This window comes from Triticum aestivum, chromosome 5B (genome assembly GCF_018294505.1).
Source record: "Triticum aestivum cultivar Chinese Spring chromosome 5B, IWGSC CS RefSeq v2.1, whole genome shotgun sequence".
In the NCBI taxonomy this organism is placed as follows: Eukaryota; Viridiplantae; Streptophyta; class Magnoliopsida; order Poales; family Poaceae; genus Triticum; species Triticum aestivum.
This window is the reverse complement of record NC_057807.1, coordinates 605,183,075-605,192,711: the sequence shown is the minus strand read 5'-3', so window position 1 is coordinate 605,192,711 and position 9,637 is coordinate 605,183,075. Positions and strand designations below refer to the sequence as shown.

The 9,637-nt window shown below is 45.2% G+C and overlaps 1 pseudogene; it reads left to right on the top strand.

Annotated features, from left to right (window-relative positions):
- The first annotated feature begins 4,181 nt into the window (after positions 1–4,181).
- Positions 4,182–4,263, top strand: LOC123118298 (uncharacterized; annotated as a pseudogene).
- The last annotated feature ends 5,374 nt before the right edge of the window (positions 4,264–9,637 follow it).

The window sequence follows — 9,637 nt, the reverse complement described above, 5'->3', positions numbered from 1 at the left end:
ACCCCGCCGCCGTCCGCGCCTCCCCGCCGACGGCTCACCGGCCCCGCCGCCCTCTCCCTCCCGGCCGGCGAGCCCCTCCTCCGCGCCAAGTCCGACGCCGGCGAGCTCCAAGTCGGGCCGGTGAACCTCGGGAGTCGCGCCACTGCTACAGTGCGGCTGGATCTAGATCTGGGGTTGACCTCTCCCCGAAACCCTAATCTCCGTATTTTTTATGCATTCTTTGTCTGCCCGTAACTTTGCACCCGTAGCTCCGTTTTGGGCGTATAATATATCAAAATCTTAGTCTCGACATGTACATCATTTCATTCCATTGCATCATTTGCATTTGAGGTCATCTTGATGCCCAAAATGCTGCTAGAAGAAGGCTTCGTGAGTTAGATTGCAGATTCGTTAGTTCATCTTGCACTTTTGTCATTTTTGCTATGTTTAATTCGTGCATGATATGCCTGTGCCCCTTTGGGATGAATTGTTAAGCATTTTGTCTTCTTTCCAGAGGTGCCGCCCATGCATTTTTAGGATCTGTGTGTTGTTTTGTGCAAGCTTGCGAAGAGAGGTACCTGAGATTGCTGATTTCAGGGACTTAGTGATTTTCCCTAAGTCTGGGATATTTTAGTTCATGATGCTATATGTCCAGCTTGTTTCCTAGTGGTCCGTGCCTCTTTTGAGGATGATCAGTAAGGGAGTTTTGATATTTATGTTATGCTCTATCCATCCATGTCTTTGTTTGCATATGTGGAGTGCTCTAGGTTGACTCAATCGAGCTCAACTTTTGCTTCGTTGTTAATCTGGGCAGATCGTCAACTCGTTTGCGATTTCGCCGGTGCTATTGTTAGTGATCCATGCATGCTATGCCTTTGTTCTTGCCATGTGTAGCTAGCAAATTGTGCCTTATTGCTGGCTATATGCTTTCCTTGCCATGACTTGCACCGTAGTGAGTGCATCGAGCTCGTTTACATGCCTTCGCGAGTTAAATATCTGCATGCCTCAGTTTTCACTAAGTCTGAAAACTGATTGTGTTCGAGCTATGTTCGTGAGCTCGGTAGAGTATTTTGTGAACCCTTTTGGCCCCAGGTCACTTTGGGTGTTTTGTTAAGCTTGTTGAGTAGCTCCATGCCATGTTCTTACTTGTCATGTTCAGGTTTTGTATCATGTTGTTTTGCTGCTCCGAAGAGAGCATCGTGATCTGAAATTTCAGACTAGTGTTAATTTCACTGAGTCTGGAATCTGTTTTGCATATTCATTTTTACCATGCTTGTTTGAACCTCTTAATGGATAAATTTGCCTATGACTCAGTGCTAGTGTTTTGTTAACCATCTTGTGTACATCACTGCCATGTATTTTGTTTTCATGTTTGGTGGCTGTAGCATGTTCATTTCGTTGCATTTGGGAGCCTACTTGTTGTATATCGCAGATCGGTTCGTTTCGTAAAACGCTCGCCATTTCCAAACCGTAGCTCCGATTCCAATGATCTTTATATCGTTTTCAAGCGATTTCATCCCCTCTATCCAGTGGCACACTTGGTTTTCCAAGTTGATGCCAGGTTCATGCATTTCCTGTCATATCTTGCATTTTGCATCCCGCATCGCATCCCGCATAGCATATCGTCATTTCATCATATTGCTTGGTCTTGCCCGTGGTTGATTGTATCCTTGTTGCTTGTTTGTCTTGTTGGGTAGAGCCGGGAGACGAGTTCGCTACCGAGGAGCCCGTTGAGTTTGCTTGTGAGGATCCAGTCAACTCTGACAACTGTGCAGGCAAGATGATCATACCCTCGAAATCACTACTATCTTTGCTATGCTAGTTTGCTCGCTCTTTTGCTTTGCCACTGCTACGATGCCTATCTTTTGTTTGTCAGCCTCCCAATTGCCATGTTGAACCTCTAACCCACCATTGTCCTAGCAAACCGTTGATTGGCTATGTTACCGCTTTGCTCAGCCCTTCTTATAGCGTTGTTAGTTGCAGGTGAAGTTTGGAGCCGTTCCGTGTTGGAACATTTATTTACTTGTTGGGATATCATTATATTGCTATGTTATCTTAATGCATCTATATACTGGTAAAGGGTGGAAGGCTCGGCCTCTCGCCTAGTGTTTTGTTCCACTCTTGCCGCCCTAGTTTCCGTCATATCGGTGTTATGTTCCCGGATTGTTGCGTCCCTTACGCGGTTGGGTTATAATGGGAACCCCTTGATATTTCGCCTTGATTAAAGCTTGTCCAGCAATGCCCAACCTTGGTTTTACCATTTGCCACCTAGCCTTTTCTTTCCCTTGGGTTCTGCAGACTCAAAGGTCATCTTATTTTACCCCCCCCCCCGGGCCAGTGCTCCTCTGAGTGTTGGTCCACCTGTCAGCTACCGGTGGCCACCAGGGGCAACTCTGGGTTGGCCTACCCGTACCTAGGACAATCTGAGTGTGCCCTGAGAAAGAGATATGTGCAGCTCCTATCGGGATTTGTCGGCACATTCGGGCGGTGTTGCTGGTCTTGTTTTAACCTGTCGAAGTGTCTTGAGTTACCGAGATACCGAGTCTGATCGGAACGTCTTGGGAGGAGGTCTATTCCTTCGTTGACCGTGAGAGCTTGTCATGGGCTAAGTTGGGACTCCCCTGCAGGGATTGAACTTTCGAAAGTCGTGCCCGTGGTTATGGGCAGATGGGAATTTGTTAATATCCGGTTGTAGATTACTTGAACTAAACTTAATTAAAATGAATCAACCGTGTGTGTTACCGTGATGGCCCCTTCTCGGCGGAGTCCGGGAAGTGGACACGGTGTTGGAGTTATGCTTGCGCAGGATGTTCCTTTAGCTTCTCGCTCGTGCTTCGCCTTCTCTTCTCGCTCTCTTTTGCGTATAAGTTAGCCACCACATATGCTAGTCGCTTGCTGCAGCTCCACATATATTTGCCTTATCCATTCCTATGAGCTTAAATAGTTTTGATCGCGAGGGTGCGAGATTGCTGAGTCCATGTGGCTCACAGATACTATAACTCCAGATGCAGGTCCAGGTGATTTCGCTCCAGGTGACGAGTACGAGCTCAAGTGGGAGTTCGACGAGGACTCTCAGCGTTATTATGTTTCCTTTCCCGATGATCAGTAGTGGTGCCTAGTTGGGGATCGATTCAGGGCCTTGTCGCACGTTGGGTTCTTTTCTATTTTGGCGCCGTAGTCGGGCCATGAGTGTTTGTTTGATGGATGTTATTTATGTACTCTGATGTGACGTGGCGAGTGTAAGCCAACTATGTTATCTCCCCCTTTTATTATGTATTACATGGGATGTTGTAATGATTGCCTGACTTGCGACATTGCTTTCAATGCGGTTATGTCTCTAAGTCGTGCCTCGACACGTGGGAGCTATAGCCGCATCGAGGGCGTTACAAAGACTTGCTTAGGGTCACAGCTGGTGCGGTCCTAAGGGCGATGAAGGAAAATTCATTGTTCGGGGAAAATGGAATTTGGATTGGTGTGCAGACGTCCTGAGGTTTAAGCATCGATACTTAGACTTAGTCCATCCCTTGTGGAAAGGGCATGCTACAATTGCCTCATTCTTAATTCTAATAATTTGGAGGTTATTGACTTGATGAAGAATGGAGGACGTTATGTGGGAGCAGAGAGGCAGTGTTTGATGATTATTATTATTTTGTTTGTGATTTGCCTATCACTTGTTTGAACATTGTAATAAGAAAGCTAATAAGGTTGCTCATGAGCTTGCTAGGTTGGCTAGATTTTCTTCGACCAATTGGTTTGAGGAGGCTATGAGTGAAATTGTACCCCTCCCTCCTCGTAAATGATGTAACTGTTATTTCGACTGGATAAAGCCGTATCTTTTTCCAAAAAAATACAACTGCAGCCCCTTGTTGTAAGCACCCTGCATGAAAGAGGCATGAAGGAGGGTCCCTCTTCGTCTTGATCTCATGGATCTTTGGATTTTTCGTTTCTACCTCTGGTTTTCATCTTTGTTTTTTTTGTTTTCGATTTTCCTCTTTCCTCGCCCAGAGCATGATGAACGATTTTTTTGCTCCGGTCTTAGGGTTTGGTTCGCTGGCATGTGCCGACTGACATACTTATGTAATGGACTCCGCAACAAATGTACCCACTCTCCGTTGATGCTCTGACTTTTTTTTGTTTGCGTTGTTTAGCTTTGTGTGGTAGATCGATTCGATACACAGTTGTTTTCTTTAGGCTTGTTGCCCGAGGATGATCATATTTGCCACCCCTGTCTTAGGAACCACATCGGTGGGCCTGTGTTGGTTGACATACTTCTGAATCTGACTCTACATACATAATTTTTGATGATCCTGGTGTTTTTGGATTATTGCTAGTAACGTATATGTGTAACACGCGTCCAATTTGATAGTACCTTAAAGTGTTTACATCGTCTGTCTCCCACTCTCCCAACTCTCCCCTTTGATGAACATATGTTGACTAAAGTTTCGCGTTCGGGATACTAACCTCTTTCATGTGTCGATATGGCCATGCTCACTTTGCATTGGTTGCAGACCTGCAACAACCCTTCTCTTATATGATGTGTCATGCCATTCTGTCTTGGCTTCTCAGTGCGGCAAGATTCTCACTCGTGGTATAGGGGTGGCCGTCCATGGCTATGTCCCTTACTAGTTGATGCATTTGAGCTCCAGGTGTTATTCCACATGCACTATCTGTAGGGTGGCTCTGGAGCGCATTAATACCGGGATGTGGGGGATTTGATAGCCATTTAGTCTTTAATACAAACTGCATCCACACCAGTGTGAAAGTACAATATTTCCCTTAAGTATGCTTTGATGTTGATGACAATATACATATAGGGGATTAATCATGTTTGCTAAGTGTATCACAGGTTTTAGTCCCCGCGAAATCAACTGTGTGTGGATTATGGGCTGTTAAAATGAATATGGCTCAAGGACGGAGAAACAAAGAAATATAGGGGTAGCCATTTTTGTTTATTCTTGAGTATAGGGATCCCGCACTATTAAGAGGCATCGATGGGTTTCGCAAAAAGATAAGATCAAGTTCACGGTTCCTAACATATTTCTCACTCACATCCATTATGATATTCCCTCCTACCCAATGCTACTGGCAATGCCCATACACCTACCAAAAAGCCCTAGCCCTACACTTCACGAAAAACCTATGCATGGTTACCTAAACCTTGTGTGCACCATCTGTGTACACATCGGATATCCGATCCATCATTTGTTGGAAATATGCCCTAGAGGCAATAATAAAATGGTTATTATTGTATTTCCTTATTCATGATAATTGTCTATTGTTCATGCTATAATTGTATTAACTAGAAACCGTAATACATGTGTGAATACATAGACCACAACATATCCCTAGTGATCCTCTAGTTGACTAGCTCGTTGATCAATAGATGGTTATGGTTTCCTGACCATGGACATTAGATGTCATTGATAACGGGATCACATTATTAGGAGAATTATGTGATGGACAAGACCCAATCCTAAGCATAGCACAAGATCGTGTAGTTCGTTTGCTAAGAGCTTTTCTAATGTCAAGTATCATTTACTTAGACCATGAGATTGTGCAACTCCCGGATACCGTAGGAATTCTTTGGGTGTACCAAACGTCACAACGTAACTGGGTGGCTACAAAGGTGCACTACAAGTATCTCCGAAAGTGTCTGTTTGGTTGGCATGAATCGAGACTGGGATTTGTCACTCTGTATGACGGAGAGGTATCTCTGGGCCCACTCGGTAATGCATCATCATAATGAGCTCAATGTGACTAAGTAGTTGGTCATAGGATTATGCATTACGGAACGAGTAAAGTGACTTGCCGGTAATGAGATTGAACGAGGTATTGTGATACCGACGATCGAATCTCGGGCAAGTAACGTACCGATTGACAAAGGGAATTGTATACAGGATTGATTGAATCCCCGACATCGTGGTTCATCCGATGAGATCATCGTGGAACATGTGGGAGCCAACATGGGTATCCAGATCCTGCTATTGGTTATTGGCCAGAGAGCTGTCTCAGTCATGTCTGCATGATTCCCGAACCCGTAGGGTCTACACACTTAAGGTTCGGTGACGCTAGAGTTGTTATGGGAATTGTATGTGGTTACCGAAAGTTGTTCGGAGTCTCGGATGAGATCTCGGACGTCACGAGGAGTTCCAGAATGGTCCGGAGGTAAAGATTTATATACAGGGAAGTCCTATTTTGGCCACCGGAAAATGTTTGGGATTTTTCGGTATTGTATCGGGAAGTTTCTAGAAGGTTCCGGAGTGGGGCCCACCTGCAAGGGGGGACCCACATGAACGTGGGTAGTGGGGGCAAGGCCCCACACCCCTGGTCAAGGCACACCAAGATCCCCCCTTAGAAGGAATAAGATCATATCCCAAAGGGATAAGATCAAGATCCCTAAAAAAGGGGGATAACAATCGGTGAGAAAAGGAAAGGATGGGATTTCTTTCCTCCCACCTTTGCCAACGCCCCAATGGACTTGGAGGGCAAGAAATCAGCCCCCTCCACCCCTATATATAGTGGGGAGGCGCATGGGAGCTGCACCCTTGTCCCTGGCGCAGCCTCTCCCTCCCCAACACCTCCTCCTCTTCCGTAGAGCTTGGCGAAGCCCTGCATAAATACCACAAGCTCCACCACCATGCCGTCGTGCTGCCGGAGCTCTCCCTCAACTTCTCCTCTTCCCTTGCTGGATCAAGAAGGAGGATACGTAACCGGGCTGTACGTGTGTTGACGCGGAGGCGCCATCCGTTCGGCGCTAGATCGGATCTTTCGCGATTTGAATCGCCGCGAGTATGACTCCATCATCCGCGTTCTAGTAATGCTTCCGCTTAGTGATATTCAAGGGTATGAAGATGCACTCCCCCCCTCTCTCTCTTGTTGCTAGAATCTCCATAGATTGATCTTGGTTATGTGTAGAAAATTTTGAATTTCTGCCACGTTCCCCAACAGTGGCATCATGAGCTAGGTCTATTGCGTAGATTCTATGCACGAGTAGAACACAAGTTGTTGTGGGTGTTGATTTTGTTCAATATTCTTACCGTTACTAGTTCTATCTTGTTTCGACGGTATTGTGGGATGAAGCGGCCCAGACCAACCTTACACGTACACTTACGTGAGACAGGTTCCACCGACTAACATGCACTTGTTGCATAAGGTGGCTAGCGGGCGCCAGTCTCTCCCACTTTAGTCGGATCAGATTTGATGAAAAGGGTCCTTATGAAGGGTAAATAACAATTGGCATATCACGTTGTGGTTTTGGCGTAGGTAAGAAACGTTCTTGCTAGAAACCTATAGCAGCCACGTAAAAAACTTGCAACAACAATTAGAGGACGTCTAACTTGTTTTTGCAGCATATGCCGCGTGACGTGATATGGCCAAAAAGGATGTGATGAATGAAATATATGTGATGTATGAGATTGATCATGTTCTTGTAATAGGAATCACGACTTGCATGTTGATGAGCATGACAACCGGCAGGAGCCATAGGAGTTGTCTTAATTTATTGTATGACCTGCGTGTCATTGAATAATGCCATGTAATTACTTTACTTTATTGCTAAACCGTTAGCCATAGTAGTAGAAGTAATAGTTGGCGAGACAACTTCATGGAGACACGATGACAGAGATCATGATGATGGAGATCATGGTGTCATGCCGGTGACGATGATGATCATGGCGCCCCGAAGATGGAGATCAAAAGGAGCAAAATGATATTGGCCATATCATGTCACTATTTGATTGCATGAGATGTTTATCATGTGTTTACATCTTATTTGCTTAGAATGACGGTAGCATAAATAAGATGATCCCTCACTAAAATTTCAAGAAAGTGTTCCCCCTAACTGTGCACCGTTGCGAAAGTTCATTGGTTCGAAGCACCACGTGATGATCGGGTGTGATAGATTCTAACATTCACATACAATGGGTATAAGCCAGATTTACACATGCAAAACACTTAGGTTGACTTGTAAGTGCATCTAGTGCCACCCCTAGTTGGTTTTGCAGTATTAACGACAAAGTTGGTTGAGGGACTAATGCGTTTGTGAGAATTGCAGGATAACGCAGGTAGTGTCCCTCATTGATTCGGTTTACCTACCGGAGATGACCCCTAAAAATGTATGAAGACATTGAAGACAATGGTGGTGTGTGAAGAGGTTCACATTGAAGACTATGACATGAGAAGACATTGAGTGAAGACTATGGAGCGCGAAGACTGAGTTGTTTCGTTGTTTCCTTTTCTTCTGTGTTGAGTCATAAGAACCACCGTACTGTTAAGTGGGGTCCAAGTGAACTAAGTCAGTGCGACCGAAGTGATGCTCAACCCAAATCCTATGTCTTCGAGCGAAGACAATGAGAGCAAATCTTATCCAGAGCTGGACGAGTCAGCTTTGCTTGTAGCCCAAGTAAAGTTGCCATGTGTGTTTGAAATCTGACCATTGGAACACGTGTCAGTTCCTTAGTGACCCAGGGTCATTTCAGACATATCAGGTTGGGTTGCCTTGTGGCTATAAATAGCCCACCCCTACACCATAAATTGGTGGCTGCTCAGAGTTAGTTTACGGCTTTTGTCGTTTTGAGAGCAACCCACCTCGAAGCCTTTGAGAGAGAAATCCTTGCGAGGACAAAGCCCAAACACCCAGAGCCAAAGAGTGTTAGGCATCACTGAAGTCTTTCTGTCTGTGTGACCTAAAGACTTATTACACTTGAGGACTGTGTATCCTCCAGACGGTTAGGCGTCGCGTTCTGAGCATCCAAGAGTCGATGTGGATTGCCGGGTGAACGAAGTCTGTGAAGATTCGGAAGTCTACCTTGAAGACTTACCAGAGTGATTGGGCGAGGATGTACAGTTGTCACAGCAACTGGAACTGGTCCAACAAATCCTATGTCTTCAACAAGTGACTGGTTCTATCCCATCCCTCCTTTACTTTGAGTTTGTCTTCGTGAAGTCATTGCTTATCTGTCTTATTTGTTTGACTTTAGTGTTTGACTACTATTGTTGATTGGCTTCATACTATCTTCCATCCTGATCCTTACTACCTAGCTGCTATTAGTCTTCGTACGTTAATGATATTGCATACTTGACTATGGCTTGCTTGTTGTAGTTTATCTTCCGCTGCATATCAATTAGGTCATTTCTATTGTTTGTCTTCGAAACTACCATGTTTTGAAGACTTTGATAAAAATCGCCTATTCACCCCCACTCTAGTCGATAACTAGCACTTTCAATTGGTATCAGAGCAAGGTACTCCCTTGTTCTGTGTGATTCAGTTTAACCACCTAGAGTTTAGCTATTTCGACTGTAGGGATAATCAAAGTCTCCGCTGCTTGCCCCGTGTTCGATGGAACTGAATATCCCTACTGGAAGAATAAGATGCGCATGCATCTTGAAGCCATTGATGTCGACCTCTGGTATGTCGTCAAGAACGGCGTTCCCAAAACTGGTGAAGGTGTCACCCCTACTGATGTCAAGAAGTTCATTCAACTGGACTCGACTGCAAAGAACATCATCTGTGGTCATCTGACCAAAGGACAGTATGGCCGTGTGAGTGCTCTGGAAACGTCAAAGCTAGTCTGGGACTGGCTGTCCAAGGTCAACGAAGGCGTCTCTATACATAGAGATCAAAGGATCAGTGTTCTTCGAAATCTCTTCAACCGCTTCA